Source organism: Macaca thibetana, chromosome 6 (genome assembly GCF_024542745.1).
Source record: "Macaca thibetana thibetana isolate TM-01 chromosome 6, ASM2454274v1, whole genome shotgun sequence".
NCBI classification, from domain to species: Eukaryota; Metazoa; Chordata; class Mammalia; order Primates; family Cercopithecidae; genus Macaca; species Macaca thibetana.
Window position 1 is genome coordinate 98071675 of NC_065583.1, and position 18558 is coordinate 98090232.

The 18558-nt window shown below is 41.5% G+C and overlaps 2 protein-coding genes across 2 annotated transcripts in view; one reads left to right on the forward strand and one right to left on the reverse strand.

Moving 5' to 3' along the window:
• Positions 1–9004, reverse strand: part of VCAN (versican) — a 110680-nt gene extending 101676 nt beyond the window's left edge. Inside the window, exon 1 of the mRNA XM_050795156.1 lies at positions 8989–9004. The gene's annotated coding sequence lies outside the window, so the exon portion shown is untranslated. The remainder of the gene's footprint in view (positions 1–8988) is intronic.
• TMEM167A (transmembrane protein 167A) overlaps positions 1–18558 on the forward strand; it is an 857923-nt gene that overhangs the window by 419325 nt on the left and 420040 nt on the right. The gene's annotated exons all lie outside the window — the stretch shown is intronic.

Genomic DNA, 18558 nt, shown 5'->3' on the forward strand with positions numbered 1-18558 from the left:
TTCAACTTAATAACTCCCACAATATTTCTTCAGTGCCAGGTTCAGAGTAGATCCTTGAGGAATGTTTGTAAATCAAATACATGATCAGTGCCTCTATTTCTTATGCAGAAACACCTTTGAAACTCAGTGCTAACAGTTCCTTAACACCTGAAATACTTTTGAATGCTTTTGAATCAGTCCACTTGAAGATTTACCATGACCCAATAATATGATGTTTGTCAATATCTAGAGAGTCAAATCTCATATAAAAAAACCAAAGGTGTGACCAAGGAAAGGCTCTTCTGCATTTGAGTTTCCTACTCAATTTAAATACTAAAAACAAACTCTTTGTGCCACACTCAATCCTTATAAAAGTGTCTTTTGTTGGGGACAGGAGAATGGTCCTCTATCTATATAGGTATAACAAGTATACACATCACTATTCCTAAGATTACCCCTAAGACTAGGTAAGAATACAAGGAAGAGATCAGACATGCTCTAAATACATTTGAATAAGTTGCATAAATATGTTTGAATGAGTTACTTAATTTAAAAATTAGACCGTTTACACTAAATATCAGATCTCTAACTTCTTTCAAAAACTCAGAAGGTCTAGCAACATTAAGTCTATATTTCAGCTGGCTGATCATGAGCATTAACCAAGCAGCAGTCTCTCCCCTTGAGTCTGTGTGCTCACGGCCATTGCTGCCCCCACTTAGTCTCTTACCCATTTCCACTCCATGCCTCGACCCTGCAGTCACCTAAGTTTGCAACCCTTGAATTAAAAGATGATCATTTATTTCCATAGTAAATATATCAGAGGGCTTTATTGATGTTAGCTGCCTCAGAACTACATTTCCATTCCTTCTTCCTTGGAGTCCAAGGCATTCATTCCACTTCTCTAATTTTCTCAAGGCTATGCCCCTATCCTTGGTCATTAAGTTACATCTTGTGTCTTCTATGTTTGATTTTATTAAATGGAAAGCTTTCAGAAGCCTCTTTCTTTGTTTTTAGCACCACTCCAAATCCCTATTTCCATTCTTCCACTTTTCCATGTCTCTCTTATAAGCACCGTCTACTAGTGATAACAAGTCTGTCTGCATGGAAAGACCTGACAGATACGAGAGCGAATGCCTATATTTAGCCTTCTACTCCAGTGAAGTCATTGAGAAGGGAAGAAAGTCATTGAACAATCCAGGTACAGGGTACTGAGACTGTTTAATTGCCTGGGAGACATAAAAGACAAGGTCAATAGAACTCCTATCCATGAGAAATGTCTGCAGGGAGGATAAGGGACACACCAGGGATGGGCAGCCTCAGAGAGAAAGCCAAGATTCTATTAAATAGATATTTAGTATTCTCCCTTGATTTGGGGGAAGATCAGCTGACAAGGGGTGACTTAAGGGCACAGACACGGTGGTTTTGTCCACCATTCTGCTAACTAGTTACCCCAGACAACCAACTTTCTAGGATACCTCAGCTACAAAGTAGATGTAATGAGTATCATGTATCATATTGCTCCTCGGTTCTTTCTCACAGAAAGAATCATTGTAATGCAGAGAGAAATCACATGATTTAGGTGTGAAATTTCATGAATTTACTTCATACAAGTAATAGCATCATGTGAATTTATTACTAACCTGAAACTGGATTCCTGATCCTGGACTTGGCTAAGCTTTTTCACATTGTCACCTCTTAGCACTCCTCTGTTCTCTGTCTGGTGAACTCCTTTCTCATTACTCTACCTAAGACATGCTGTACTCTATTCCCTTTCCCATGCTCTATTTTCATCTTAGCACATATCACCATTTTGCATATGTGATTGGGAATTGCCTTTCTCTACCTACCATCATAAAAGTTCCAACAGGGCAGTATTTGATGTTTTGTTCACTCCTGTATCCACAATGCCTAGAACACTCAGTAAATATTTGTTAAAAGAATGAATATACACCCATTTTACATAATTAGATGTATACTATATACACAGTTTTGTCTATCAATTTTTTCACTTAAAATACATTATATTTTGGAGAATGTTCCAAATCAGCAAATACAATTTTTCCATGTTATTTTGACAGCTGCATTGTTTTCCATTAGGTGGAATACAGCAACTTTTATTTAAACAGTTCCCTATGATGAGCCTTTACACTGTTTCCAGATATTTGCTCTTAGAAGCAATGCTGCAAAGAACATCCTTGTCCATTTGTCTTGGGTGACATTGGTACCAATATCCATCCATGTAATAATGTTGAGAAGTGGAATTGCTGGATCAAAGAGTATCTACATCTTTTTAAAAATTTTGATAAAGAATCAAAAACATGTGATTGCCAAATTATTTTTTAAAGTAGAGGAACCTATTTACATTTATACAATAGTATATGAGAGACCCAGTTTCTCCACAACCTGGCCAACACAAACTTGCATCAAACTTTTTTATTTTCTTTTATAATCCCAGCACTTTGGGAGGCCAAGGTGGGTGAATCACTTGAGGTCAGGAGTTCAAGATCAACCGCCATGGCCAACATGGTGAAACCCCACTCTACTAAAAACACGAAAATTAGCCAAGCATGGTGGTGGGTGCCTGTAATCCTAGCTACTAGGGAGGCCGACACAGGAGAATCGCTTCAACCTGGAAAGTGGAGGTTGCAGTGAGCTGAGATCGTGCCACTGCACTCCAGCCTGAGTAACAGAGTGAGACTCCATCTCAAAAAAAAGAAAAGAAAAAAATTATTTTTTTGTTACTCCTCTGGTGAAAAAATGGTGTAGCATATCATTGGTGTTTTAATTACTATTTATTTAATTACAGATGAGGCTGAGTGATTTTTAATATAATTTTAAAACTTTATGTCTCTTTCTGCCACTACCTGTACATAATTTTTTGTTCATATTTTGATAGATGTGAACTTTTCAAAGTTATTTATAAAAGTCCATGGACTATCGAGAGTTATTAGCTCTTTGTCTCTCATATGTCATAGATGTTTTCCAAATGTGTTATTTGCTTTTGTGTAATTTTTACTTAGATCTATCAATATTTCCTAGAATGGCACTGGGTTTCATGTTTTGCTTAGAACAGGTTTCTCTATTCCTAACTTATTTTTTTAATCCTATGATTTTCTTTTATCATTTTAAAAAAGTTATTCCCTACATTTCATATTTGATTCATCTTACATTTCTTTTACGATGAGAAATCAGGTAGAGACTGATTCTTATTTTGCGTAGAGACTGATTCTTATTTTGCACGGACCCATCAATGGTCCTGAAACCATTTATTGAATAATTCTTCTTTTCCACTGAATGTCCAACTTCATTTAAGTCAATTTCTGGAATCTGTCTTCTGATTAATGAAACTGAACAATTTTTAAAACAATATGCCCCTCTCTGATTTATTTTATAAATTTAGTAGAAACTACATGGCTTGGGTAATGCGGTTATTATTAAAATTATAGAATTAGATCAGTATGAATCCCACAGACACAATATATTATCATCCCTTTATTGTATAGTTTTTCAAAGTACTTGCTCTTTTGATCTTTATAATTGCATATTCATTCAATAGATTATGACATTAAACATCCAAAAGTAGTCTTTGCTTGGTTTTCTCAGCTAGTGAGTTCAACTCAAACTTTCTGATTCCAAGTCCAGTGCTCATTCCACTATACCTCAATTAATATCAAATCAATAATTTAATAATAAAAATATTATATCAATATATGTGTTTATTGTAAAATATGTAATCTCATTTTACAGACATAAACACCTCTTAAAATTGGCCGGGCGCGGTGGCTCAAGCCTGTAATCCCAGCACTTTGGGAGGCCGAGACGGGCGGATCATGAGGTCAGGAGATCGAGACCATCTTGGCTAACACAGTGAAACCCCGTCTCTACTAAAAAATACAAAAAACTAGCCGGGCGACGTGGCGGGCGCCTGTAGTCCCAGCTACTCGGGAGGCTGAGGCAGGAGAATGGCGCAAACCCGGGAGGCGGAGCTTGCAGTGAGCTGAGATCCGGCCACTGCACTCCAGCCCGGGAGACAGCGCGAGACTCCGTCTCAAAAAAATAAATAAATAAATAAATAAATAAAAATCCTTAGAAGAATGAGGTAGGATGTATATATATGTGGAAAGTATATACATTTGTATCCTTTTATAGATGGTAAATCTACCCAGAGGTGTGTTTCAGAAAACAGAACTGACACATTAAACAAAGATTCTTTGTACTGACCTCTGAAATACAACCACCTCTAACACATTCAATGGTAAGAACTTAGCAGTGTTTAAAAACCCTGTACACACACACACACGCACACATACACACATGCACAGAAAGAGAGAGAGACTTTATATATATGTAATTTACCAAGTCTAGGCTACAAGAGGAAACTGGCAAAAATTTGCTAATTGAAATGGAGCTTGGCCAAGACATTCATCTCTAATCCCCCTTTTTCTGATTCCAAATCAGGGAGAGTACATGCTTTGTGTTTTCTGGTAAAATACAGACCTATGTAACAATCAGTATATTTTCTCAGACCAGAGTAAGTAACTCCCAACAATGAGTGTTTGTCAGTCCTAACTGGTTTCTCTAGGTGGGTGGTGAAAAAATACCTTACTACATACAGTCATTAATTCTTTCCCTCAAAAGAACCGTGTGTCTTGAGAAGCTCTGCTCCATCACAGGGCAATATCCCATTTTAAATACAGTGTTTACCGATGTTTGTCCATGAATGACGTCAACAAAAGTGTTTAAATCCCACCAGGAAAAGAGGGCTTAGTTGCCAGACTTTGGGAGACAGAGTTAGTTGATCTTTGTGCTCTCAAAGGTTCTGTTACTCAATTAAGTGACCAATCATTAACTCCAAAGTATTTAAGCCTAATAATGCAACAAAGGAGAGAACAATGGATAGTATCTTTAACATTAATCATCGTCACCTTTGGTTTAGCTGTTTCAGTCCTTTCCAACCAGAATTTACAAGTGTATAGATACAGGTATTCTGGAATATCAAAGGCATCTCCCTCCAGTTTGCAAACACAGGGAAAAAGAAGAAACTTACATCTGTAAACCTATGTAAATCTAGGGGGTTTCCTTTCAAACCTCGTTTTTTTGAAAGCAGGAAATACAATTTAAAACCAACTCTGTTTTTATCTACCAAAAGAAACAAAACTTTGAGTTCTGACATAAATCCTAAATGATTGTCTTGAATCTCATCCCGCTTCCTACCTAATCTTCTCACAAGAAGATTAAGGACTGTGGACTTGGTGCTGGAGGAAGTAATTGCTCAAACACATTGGAATCCATTGGAACCCTTTGCAATATTAGTGCGGGCAGACAATATAATTCTAACATACTTCTTTCTTTACTCAGAGCCCAGAGCAAGAAGTCAGACTCTTGGAGACCTTCTCCCTGATGTACTTGCTCTTAACATTTCCAAGTTACAAACTGGGAACCGCTTCTATCTCAGAACACTAATTGTTGCTTCCATTGGTACCTTCCTATTTTTATATCACACTCACAACATCCTGTTTTAGGACTTTATGTATTTTCAGGATGGGTTTGGCAAAATTGTCAAGAAGTACTTAAAACAATTAGGTCACAGCTTTCAGCAGACAAAAAGAAAAAGACGTGGATGTTAGCTACAGAATCTGAGGTGATAGAAGAGATCTTTAAAACCCAGTTCTTCCAATATAGAGCAAAATGGGAGGACTTAAAATGCAGCTCTAAGTAGCACCGTCTCGTCTGCGCCAAGCTTGTCCAGGTCTCCAGCTCAGCCACTCCCTAAATAGGTGCTGAGCTTCCAGTCCCCGCCAGGTCCCCGCTAAGGCTCCTCATTGACGCACAGGAACCTCAGTGACACTCGCAGCCCTTCCATATTTGTCCCCATGAAGTTCTATTAGTCTTGTCGAATGGCAATATTTGCCATTCCAGGCGAACTCTTTATGATAGTCTGGAACGAAATTAATCTGTTAATTGACTAAAAATGATCTTTAGACTGACGTGAATGTATTTAAAAAGTCAACAAATGGAACACAGTATAAAGTCGTCTCATTTTTCTGATAAAAAGTTTGCTTGGAGTAAATGTTAACCTCTCCCTTGCCTCAAAACAAAAGCACTATGCCCCTCCTACCACTCCCAAGAAGCAAGCAAAAAAACTTAAAACAACAACAACAACAAAAAACGAAAAAAAACCCTTCAACAGCCTTTTAATAAGAGTGTTTAGCGCGGTCTGGATGCAACTCGGGTCAGCTCCAGACGCAGCCGGCCCGGAGCCCTCCGGGCCAGGCCACTCGGAGCTCTCGGCTAAGCCGGGCCCCGCCTTCCCCGCCCCGCCCCCATTGGCCTCGGTGGGTGGGGGCCTCGGCTGCGCCGACCGCCTGTGCGGCTGTACTGCAGTCTCCGAGCCCAGGAAGTCACACCCGTCTCGGGCTGGGAGCCGAAGCTCCAACCCACGTGGCGGCTGGCGAACCCAGCCGCTGCGGGTAGCGCCCGTTGCGGGTCCTCCCTTGGCGCGGGCTGAGCGAGTGGGGGCGGCTCCCAGACCCAGCCCCTTTGGGCGGGACTGGCCCACCTCCGCTCGTCTGGTTCTTTCCCACCCTTCCATCCCGACACGCCTCTGCAGTCACATTTGTTGCCGCTGGGAAAGAAAAAAGAGTATCCTAAAACGAGTCTCAAAATTCAGACCCAAACCCCGAAACGAACCCTTCCGGTCCGTTCCTGGCTGTTTGAATGCCGTCTGCCCCATCTCCGTTCCTTTCTTCTTTCCCTCCCCTCCACTGTCCTCTTTCCTTCCACTTCCCTTCCTTCCCTTTCTTTTTTCCTCCCGCCGCCCGCCTTCTCTCAACTTTCGCGTCTGACGCGCGCCCTTAAGTTGAGGAAGTTTAAGTTTTGGATTAGAAGCCCTTCTTTTGCAATATCCTGGGGCGGGGCCCTAGCCTTGGGTTCAAGTGGTTATGGGTTTTGAGAGCGCGGCATTTGTATTATCTTTCTTAAAGACGCACAGGGTGGCGCGTCGAGACCTCTGAAACCTGGCCCCACCCAGGCCATGTGCGTTAGTCCACTAAGCGGCGAACTCGACTCAGGGCGCCGCGTGCGTTCCAGCCGACTCGCGAGAAGGCGTCTCTGCACTTTGCACATACCAAGACCTTTTTTCAGGGTCGTCCAAACCCCTAGATGTACGCCGCAGATTGTGGAGTGCAAAATGAATGACTTAAGGGGAAACTAGGGCCTTCCATCCTTGAACACAAGGTTGTGAAAGCTGCTCGCTAGGTCTGGGGGGCTCGTTTTTCTCAACCCTTGCGGGACTTGTCCATTAGGGGGCGCCCACACCCGCCGCAAAACTCCCAATTCCTAGACATCTAGGTTCTGCAAGTCCTGTGCGCTGAAGTGGGGGCAGATCCGAAGGAGCGCACCGCCTCCCTCGCTCCTCCCTCCCTGCTGCCTTGGAGGACGGCGAAGGCAGGGATTTCACACTAGCCATTCATTTGTCAGCTGTGGGGGAGGGGACGCAGAAGCTAGAGAGACAGAACAGAGGCTGGGAGAGGGGAAGGGAGGCAGAGAAGATGGAGACAGAGGGAGACACAAAGATGAGAAACGCGACCGAGAGAGACTCTGCCGCGGGTGTGCGCACAGCAGGACAACTCTCCAGGCACCGTGTAGATTTCTCCCCCTTCCCGCAGCATCTTCCAGGGACATGCAGGACTTGCCGAGACGCAGGCGGATTGGAGAGCAAATAGTTTAGGCTATGACACTATTTTTGTACCCCGCTCTCCGTTGCCTAACACACAGACCGCTCCACGCCCAGTGACACAGACCACGAGCCAGGACAACCCGGATGCCCTCGGTCCGCATGCACCAGGGATGTCGCCCTACAACGCCCACGCCTCTGCAGGACAGTGGGGCGCTCCAGCCAAGGACGTCCCCCGGGGCTCCCGGCACACGCGCGCGCCGCTGCCGCTAGACCTGCCAGTAAAGTTGCTCAACTAGAGCGGAGAACTAGGAGGGGGTGGGGGATATGTAAGGAAACGGAGGACTCCTGTAGTCTGGGCGAGAGCACTGGACCCAGAGGCCCCTGATGCGGGTCCCCGCGCCACCTTTGTCTGCAGTGCGCTCTGGGTGCCGGTTTGCTTGTTGAGATGGGAGCGACAGACCCCATTTCGCTCTTCAGGGTGAGAAAAATTACTGCACATCCCTGCCGGTTCAGAACAGGCTTTTCCCGCCCAGGGGCCTCCCAGACCTCCGCGGAGCTCCAACAACCCCACCCCCCATCCTCTGCTCCTTGCCTGCTGGCCCCTTCGCACCGCGCGCAGGACAAAAGAACCCAGGGGCGCCGGGAGAGAACCGTGACAGTCCCCAAGTCGTCAAAGAGACACGGCGGGGATCCTGCACCTCCCCCGGCCAGACCTCCTCCCAGACTGCCTGCGGTCTGAAGGGGTCAGGTCCGCGCAGGTCCCAGGCTGCTTGGGCGCCGGGTCGCACTGTCAGGAGCTGCCCGGGAGTGGCTTTCCAGGAACACCAGGCACTGACCACACACCAGGGGCTGGGAAACCAGGTGGCCTGCACCAAGGCGGCTTCGGGGACTTGTCTGTGGCAAGTCTTGGTAGTCCCCATTCAAACTTTTGCCTCGAGCGTGTTAAGAACAAAAAAAAAATCAAAGTGCCAAAGGTCCCTCTCTTCTCTCCAGCTCAAGAACCCACCACTTTTCTATGATTTCTCTACAATTTATTCCCTCCCTTCCCCCAATTCCGTTAGTCATTTTACCCCCACTCCACCCTGCGTTTCTTTTGTCTGAATCTTTTTCAACACCAAGGTCCCTCTGTATCCCTCTCCCCAAAAGCCCTTTTGAAAGTTACCTGCATTTTTTAAGTGCCTACATTTTCTTAACTTCGCCTTACAGCTCCTTGCCTTAATTAAAGCCTTCTACCAATTGCAATGTACTTCTTTTTTCTAAGATCGCGGGGTTTTTTCTATAAGTTTTTTTGGTTTTGTTTTTTAAGGGGGGAACAAAAGAAACATGATTACCTTCGAAGGCGGCTTATTGCAGTTTGGGGGGAAAATTCACTGCAGCGCTGCGCGACTGGGTTCGGCGTTGCCCAGGCGGGTCACATAGGAAGCGTGGTGGCCCAGGGAAGGGTGCGGAGGGCGCGGGACGGTGCTGGAAGATGCGGGAGGATGCGGGGCTGGCCGAAGATCTTGGTCCCAGCTCCTGTCCACAACACCTAATGTTCTCGGTTGTTGCGTCCGCACGCCTGGAGTTCTTCCCCAGAAAGGCTCGGGGCAGCTCGCCTGCAAGTTCAAATGCGGGTTGTGACACCCATCATCATTATATCACTGTACCGTCAGAGCCGAGGAGGAGACTCAGAGAGAAGAAGGAGGAGGGAGAGGAGGAGGGTTCATTCACAGGCTCCAAAAGCGCTCCACAGCTTCAGCCACTCCTAAGAGCCCAGGCTTGGAAAGCAGGCGGAGGGGCGGAAAGGCAGCTCCCCGCGCCTGCGGTAGGGACCGCCTGCCTCCCTCCCCAGGCACTCCCACCTCTTGGCGTTTCTTCCTGACAAGAAGTACCAATCGGCTTGGGGACAGCAGCACTCCCCATTCAGGCACTCACTCAGTAACATCGCTCTGCTCGCGGAAACCATTGCCCTCCCACTCCTTCCCCACCCCCACTTCCCCGCCCCCCGTGCAGCTAGTTCTGGGTTAGGGGAAAGGAGCCCCCAGGCTCTTAGGGGGCAGGCCAGCAATAGACAATTGAGTACGATCACTTCTTCTCGGGAGCATACAAAACTGTAAAATCAGCAAAGAACTTGGTTACAGCGTGTTTACGCGCCCACAGAGCTTGCCTGTCCCATCAAAGGGAAGTGTCAGGCTCAAGGCTCCTGCCAACCTGAAAGAGACACTAAGAAAACGAGATCCTTCGGAGACCTAGAGGGAAAGTGTAAGAATTCCCCACTGCACTCCCAGGGAACTGCCCAATGGGGAGCCCGGCGTCAAAAGAACCTGGTAATAAAGGGCTGGACAGGAAATTCCCCCAGGCAAATCCCTTGTCGAATTCAAAGAGAATACTTTTCCTCCGCCACAAATCTCTCCCCACATAAGTCTAGATTCTGCTTTCTTCGTTCTTCCTTTCATTCAGTCTTTCCAAGTATCTCTGAGTACAATATTTGATAATTTTCCTGAGTAACAGGGACTTCTTGGAAGTATCAATCACCTTTCATGCTGTCAGGAAATAAGACCATAATCTTTCATGCGTTTATGCGATTTTTTTCTTCAGTGAGGCCCATTCCACTGTGTAAACGGCATCAACACATGGAAGAGTCCCGTGCATTGTGCTACAAAAGATTTCCAATAGGACCTTATAGAGCAAAGGGTCAAACAGTTGACACAAAGGATTTCTGTCCCCTTAGAAAAGAGGGACTTTAGATTTTCCTTTCCTTTGAAGTCAAGTATGAGTTTATACAATAGGAACAAAATAAATCCAAGGTGCACATCAGTATAACACTAGGGATACTAGAATGGGTGGCAAACTTTTCCTTCTACACAAATAAGAAAGTATCCTCACAACTCTTCTCTCTGAAGCCTCTACTTAGAAAATTATATTAAACATGGGACCTCAGAACAGTAGTGATTAAAGATGAAAGCCAATTTTTCCTCTCAACTCCTTTGATTAGTTTGGTTTAAACTTACACTTTAAAACTCTTAGTAACCTAGACTCTTATGCATGCACATTTATAAGATTTCTTTTATATTTTGTAATTTGTAGGCATTCAGCGTGGTCATTGATTTTAAGTGATAAACAGGTAGAAGACTTGTCAGGATGATTTCAGGTCTCACAATGTGCATCTTTCATTTCTTTTGTTATTTATCAGCTCACTGCTGTGAGTAACATAACTATCAGTTACATCATTTGGAAATCGATTTGTTTTTGCAGTGAATTATTTATTCTTAGTAAATTTATTGTACTACCATTGCAAACATTGAAATTTGATTTCATCAGATATTTAGAATGATAGTCACAGAGCAGAATCAGACTTCAACCTTCATGTATAACATGTAAGCAAACTAAGGTGCAGAAAGTGACTGTCCCAAGGTCACACCATTAATAGTCCAGTCGTCTTTTCAGTGCTTCTCATAGCAACTTTAGATTCAAGATTGCTTGATTCAGGAAGGGGGAGAAATAAAATAAAATGAATCTTCATGGAAATAAATACTCCAGACATTAAGGTAGACCTTTCTGTGAAACACTCCAAGATACGGATTTTTATTCTCTTTCTTAAATTTGAGTAAATCTAGTTGAGCTTCAAAGAGTTCAAGTAACCTGCCCAAGGCGTTTTTGTGAGTGACAGATCTGCCAGTCTGAAAAGTTTATTATCTATTATCCTTTTGTCCCTTTATGATACAGTTAAGTAAAACCTTTCAACAAAGGAGAACTAGAGCAGAAACAAGCAAGTAATAGCAGATTAATGCCCATTTTTAGGGAAATGTTAATAGTTAAAATTCTCTATAAATAATGCCATCTGTACATAATGGAACATGGTTGAAAGTGATGGGTTAGATACTTTTTACATTCTGGGATGTTTTCATTTATGTTGCCAAATTTGATTCTCTAGTCCTCCAAAATTTACAGTTTCTTTTAATGCCAAGAGATATCACAACCCTTGACCGAATAGTTCTACAGGACAAAGGCACTTTCTCAGAGCTGACTTAAGGAATTAGAATATGCACAATGTTGAAAAGCTTTATACTGCCTGTCTTCTCTCTTCTTTGACTTGTAACATTATTATTCAGAAAATTAAATACTTCTTCAGGTTATCAGATAACTAAAATGAAATTATATCCCATGGAGATCTTCTTTCTGTCTCTAGGGCAGACCTTCCCCTCTAGCTATCTAAAATAGAGAATGGATAAAAAAGAAAAAGGAAAACATACCGGGTATATTAAGAATAGAGTCTACAGTTGTATTATTATTTCTATGTAACTGTTTTTAATGACTTTCTTTCATCAAGAGAAAGAAAATGAGAGAGCATTTATTTCTGATTCTCCAATGCCTGACAAAACTATCAGAAGTTTTTGAATGGGAAAATATATTTTTTTCAGGTTTTATAACTAAAATTGTATTTATTTGTCCATTACACTCAAGTATGAATCAAACAGTAATTAAAATCTTATTCTGTGAGTCCCCCTTTAAATCATGTCCTTGTACTGGGGGTATTCTTTATGAAAACTCCAAGATCCCAGGTATAAATAAAGCAAGATCTTCATTCACAATGCTTGTGTCTGAAAGAAACCATAAGCCAGAAGCTATGTGCCTTGCTTCCTCGCTTTGATCTTGTCTTTGGGATCTTGGCTGAGCTCAGGGGCAGCAAGCCAATGACTTGGAGAGGAAAGGTGTAGATGGCAGATGTGTCTCCAGGGAATTTTATTATCTTCATCTAAACCTCCTTCCGAGGTTCTTTAGGATCACATTTCAGACTTCTCCTTTTTTATTGATCAGGTGAACTGCTCTTAGACATGGCATCATCTATTGCTGCTCTAGGGATGACAAGATTCCAGTACCATTCAAATTCAGAAAACAAAGAGCTTAGTTTCAACTCCTTGATCTGACTGGTCCTAGGCACGATGAAGCAAATTATCCTCTCTGGATGATGCAATAATGCTACAGATTAAAAAATGTACTTTTATTAACTTTCAAAGACCCTAGAAAAAGGAAGCTCATCCTCTAAGATTGTGTTATAATTTTAAAAAAATAAAATAAAATAAAACACTACAGATTAGGGACAGACATTTTATCCAGCACTTTGAATTCTCTTTGGCTTTCTAGGAAATACAGAAATATAAGGTCTTTGTTGCCTTCTTTTTATTCTTAAAAAAGAAATCTTGCAAAAGGCAAGGTGAAGGTGGCAATCTCATTGTGCTTTAACCTGAAGTATAAAATTGGTCTGATAAATTAAACACAGACAAATTTCCTCAGAAAGCCATAAAACATTAGATTTTTCCCAGAAATCAGATATTGAGTTTTTGCTCTCCAACCCCCAAATCAAAATGTTACAGTAAAATGTTTGTTTTAATAAATTTTTTTTCTCCTATGCTGTAAATGTCCTCTTCATGGTTGAGCAGATTTCTCTAGAACTTAACTGAAAGACCATCTACATCACGACAGAACTATGCAAGCCAAAGCCAAGTTCCAACATGGAGTGATGGGAGAGGCCGGGCTGCCGAGAGGAGATGACTTCATTAGTGAGAAGAGAGGCTCTCTGAGTCTGTCCTCAAGGCAGCCAAATGGCTCAGCACATCTGCACTCACCCTGGGAGGCTGCCTGGAGCAGAGCATCAAAAACGCTATCTTTTTTATAAAGAAAAAGATGAAGGCATAAAGAACGCAGTCCAACTAAATTGAATCAAAGATTGTATCACTCTTACTCCCTCCTTAGTCACTTTCTCAAAGTCTTTTTCTTCCCTCCCCACAGTCTGAAAAATATAGGTCATTTTTATAAAGCATTTGTCTGACTGGAGCAAGACAAACTGAAGAGTCTGGTTTCTGAACACAAGGAAGCGGTAGAGATCTTAGAATCAATAAGGCAGGGCGGAATACAATGCAGAAGGTTTCTTAAGAGGCAAAACTTTTGCAGTTGCTGTTTATTTTCAGTGACTACCAGTTTCCATGTATTTAATTGACTACAGTGGGACCGAGACAAGGAGCATAAGGAAAGCTGCATGATGCAAAAAGACACATGCCATCATTAATGTCTCTGTGGTGAGCAAAGGTAGAATGCAAGACAGAAAACAAGGAAACCTCTATGTTGTGAGAAAAGTGTTCAGCATGGGTATCAACTAGCACATAGAAGTAGCAAGCATACATTCCATTTTTATTCTATTGACAAAAAGAATTGCAGGACTAATGCTTGCTCCCATTAAAATATGAGAAATCACATTTTAACCCTACAAATCAAAGGTCAAATATTTGTTGTAATAATTCCCCCAAAAAAAGAGAAGATCTGTAAGACTCAGCAAATACTTATTACAAACAGACTGCTTTCAATTTTTTATATTTTCTCTCTTCAATTCAACAAAAGTTTATTGAGTACCTTTTATGTGCATTGTTTTAGATAGTAGGCATTATTCAAAAAAGTAACAATTATTTTCCATCCTTAAGGAGTTTATAATCTCTCTAGAAAGAAATTAACTCATTGGAGTAGCCAAAGTTACAACTGATCTACAAAATGACTAGTGAACTTAGAGGAAAATTATACATAAATATTTTTGTCTCCATTGGCTGGTTCAGCTAGACATCATTTAGAAAAACATCCCATTGACTACAAATGGATGAAGGAAGGATGATAGTTCAGCAAATCTATCTCCCTTAGTGGAAAATCTTTTTCATGCACATATGTGATTAACACTGAATCCCACACACTAACTTTATTGCACGTGACAAAATCATGTTTCTTATTTTCTTATAATATAGTTGGTAAAATAACAACATGTTATTTTACTAACATGTTGGTATATATATTTACCAACTATATACATTGGTGTATGCAATATAGTTAGTAAAACGACAACATTTTACACATAGTCAAACATTTGTACTATGTGAAAAAAAGGAGAACGATAAAGAAAAACATTGATTGTCATCCTAAGAAGAAAAGAAGCTAAGGGAAATTGAACACTCTAAGGGTACTAGGGTCTCTGACTACTGGGCACCAGTGTCAAATGTAGTCACTAGAAAACAAGAGAAAAGAACAATGTGCAAAAAACTCTCCTCCTTAGTTATCATAAAGTTAAAATAATATGATTTAAAATATAATATGCAATCTATAAGCTTCCCTCACAAAAGAACTTGAGAATGTGTAATGACCTTTCCTATCCCCATTTCTACAACTCATTTGGTAACTTTTTGTTCTATCTTCAGTCTTGTGGCAGCTGTCTTTTCTTGCCTCCTCCCTCCCATATCATCTCACAAGGTTAACTATCTTAGTTTGGATTCCCACAGCAACAAACCCTGTGAGAAGAATTCAAATGCAAATAGTTTATTTGAGAGGTGAGATCAACAACCATCTATAAGGAAGTGGGAAATGAGGCAGAGAAGGGAAGGAGGATGGCAAAAGGTGCATTTCCAGCAGGTTGCACTCTGGGTAAGTGGAGCTTATTCCCATCAGAAATGCTCAGGAACAGTACAGAACAGACATGCACCTCAGAAGCATCCCATCTAAGAGGTGAGGGAGCTGAAGTATTTATACACTTGCTTGTGGAGGGCTTCTCCAGGGAGTGTTTATCCTGTCCAATTTCTGTCCTGTGCACAGGCAGACTGGGCTCTGATTTATTTCCACAAAGGACAAGGGACCACTGAAAGCAATAAGCTAAAAGATGTAGGTAGGGGCTGCAATTAGAACTTGGGCTAGCATGCCCAGAAATGATACAGGTGAGGGACTATGGGTGGGGTACCAATTACATCTGCTGTGACTCCCAATATTCTCATCACTACCAAGCCTGGTTAGGGTTGCAGGCTTTGCTACCTTGGTTGGAGGAGGATAAGGTGACGAGTCTTAGGATATTGGAGATAAGTATGAACTCTTCCATCAACTCTTTCCTCTCTCAGCTCCCTTCCTCCACCAGGATCATCCCTACTGCTACCTTCATACACCCAGGGCTGCCTCATAGCTAAATCCCCAGCCTGAGTCTCAGTGCTTCTTCTCCCTCCCAAAGACCTAGTTTGATTCCCTCTCATCTCAATTCCTGGGAAGAATTATCCAGATAAGGCCTGAAAACTATTGTCCCAGGAATCATAAATGAACCTTCAATCATGATAGTTAAGGTCCAGAAGGGCTATAAATTACCCTAGTCCAAAGTCTTCTTACTTCAGATATGTGTGTGTGTGTGTGTGTGTGTATATATATATATACACAGAGAGAGAGAGAGAGAGAGAGAGATAAAATGTAAAATGACTACATCATTTGAGAGTGCTCTACACCTGAGAATTTCATTAGAGAGTAGAGATGAAAACAGGAATACAATATACTCTCTGCTTTGAGAAACATTGCAAACTCAAATGACTTACTGAGGCCATGGGGATATCATAAAAGAGTGAAGTAGAGAAGTAAACAATAGAGAATAGAGAGGAGTCTCTTCATCTAAAGACTCATTACTGCTTAGTTCCAGCCAATTGTAATGTGGGGCTGTTGGTCCAGTATTTCCAGCTTTTAAAATGTTAAACAGGCCAGACAAAACTAGTCTGTGGGCTGATTCCCACCCAAGGGATGCCAATTTTAACATTTAAAAGTTTAAATGATCAAAGGCAAGAAGGATGGGAAGGGAGTAGAAATGGTACTCATTTTGTTCCCTTTATCCACTCTCTCCTTCTCTTCTTCTTCTTTTCATTTCTTATCAGTAAACACCCTTATAAATTCCCAAGAGGCAGTGTGTCCTGCAGTGGCTTAAGAAGGGGAAAAAGCAATGACGGGGAAAGTTCAAGGAAGAAGAAAGGGACCAATACACCAAGATTTCCGAAGAAACAAGGAACGCTGAAACCAAAATGTAGAAGGTAGGCAGGATACCCTAGCCCTACCTAGCTCGTTTTCTTGGTACTTACCATGTGCCACCAGCAGCCCAGGCTCCTCTTCAGCCCCTGTTCCAGGGACCAAGAAAGTCTCTTTTCCCCTTGCAGCTGAGGGAGGTAAAGCCCTAGCAACCCAAGTGGTAACTGTGGTTGCATTTTCCTGAGAGTGTCTTAAGCAATAATACTGTTAATTCTGTAGTCCTCATGCACATTCTTAACCAATAGACTTCACGTGATTTGATATCTTGAAACAACGTATTCTCAGGTCTCAAAGACCAATTTACCACTGTTCATAAGGATAGGCACATTAGGCTGTAAATGAAATAGAAAATACCTATACACGGTGGCATAGACAGTTGCATTTTTGGAAGGAGGTGGAGAGAAGTCAGGAAGGAGGTTGCAAGAATGTACGAACCTGAGGAATGAGCTAAAAATTTGATTACAATTGGAAATTGTTTCCTCAGATGACCCAGAGATACCTAATCAAGACTGAAAGTTTCTATGGCAAATGGAAAAACTGAGGAGAAGACAATATTGGGAACAGATGCATGGGTGATATTTGGCAAGCCGTGGGAGGGAGTAGGAAACAGCAGAGCTGAGTAAAAATTTCAGATTGCTGAAAACCAGGTTATTTTGTAGATCCCACTCAAGGAGTTTTAATAATTAAAACCTGGGAATTTCCTTTCTTTCTAATCACTGCCTAAACTGGTATGTCAAATATCTCCTCTGTTGAGATTAAGGTTCTTGAATCTTGGATAGATTCCATAACTATCTGAACACTTTTAATTAATAAATGCCTGTTTTTACACTGTAAAATGCTAATCTCATGTACTAATTAAGGCTTTTCCTCCAGCAAAGCTTCTATGCCTGTGGCTCAGAGGAGAAGAACTGGGCAGAGAAGTCTGCTTTTTACAATTCCTTTCCCTCCCCAACACTGGAGTGGGACTGGGGCCTTGGCAGTCTGCTCTGGGACCTCTGCTCTTGCTTTTTCTAGGCTTCTACTGCTTTCTTTTGTCTTAATTAGGTATAATTAACTTGTAAAAGTTGTATATATTTTAAGGTGTACAGTGTGATGTTTTGCTATACATATATAGTGTGAAATGATTGCTGCAGTCAGCTAATTAACATATCAATATACTTAAGATCTACTCTCTTAGCACATGTCAAGTATACAGTACAGTATTAATAACTATGGTCAAGTTAAAAAAAAGAAAAAATAATAACTACAGTCACCATGTTGTACCTAGGTCTCCAAAATCTAGTCATCTTATAACTGTAATTTTGTACTCTGTGATCAGCATCTCCCTATTTCCCCCACTCCCTGACTCCTGGCAACCACCCTTCTATTCTCTGCTTCTATGAGTTCAACTGTTTAGAGTCCACATATAAGTAAGATCCTGCAGTATTTGTCTTTCTGTGTCTGGCTTATTTAACTTAGCATAATGTTGTCCAGGTTCCTCCATCTTATCACAACTGGCAGGATTTCCTTCATTTTCAAGGCTGAATAATATTCTACTACTACTACCACTACTACACACACACATATGTGTGTGTGTGTGTGTGTATATATATACACACCATAATTTCTTTATCCATTCATCTCTCAGTGGAAACAGATTGTTTCCATATTTGAATCAGTTATTTTATTTCTGGACTTTCTATGCTGCTTCATTTGTCTATGTGTCCATTCTTATGTCAGTTCCATACTGTTTTGCTTAATATAGCTTTGAAATATAACTTAAAATCAGGAAATTTGATGTCCCAGCTTTGTTCTTTTTGCTCAAAAATGCTTTTACTATTAGGGGTTTTTTGTAGTTCCACTGAATTTTAGAATTGCTTTTTATGTTTATGTGAAAAATACTACTGGAATTTTGATAGGAATTGTACTGAATCTATAAATCATCTTAGGTGGTATGAGGATCTTAACAATATTGATTCTTTCAATCCACAAACACAGGATATCTTTCTATATGGTTTTTTCTCTTCTTCAGTTTCTTTTTTCAATGTCTTAGTGTTTTTATTATACAGATCTTTCATCTCCTT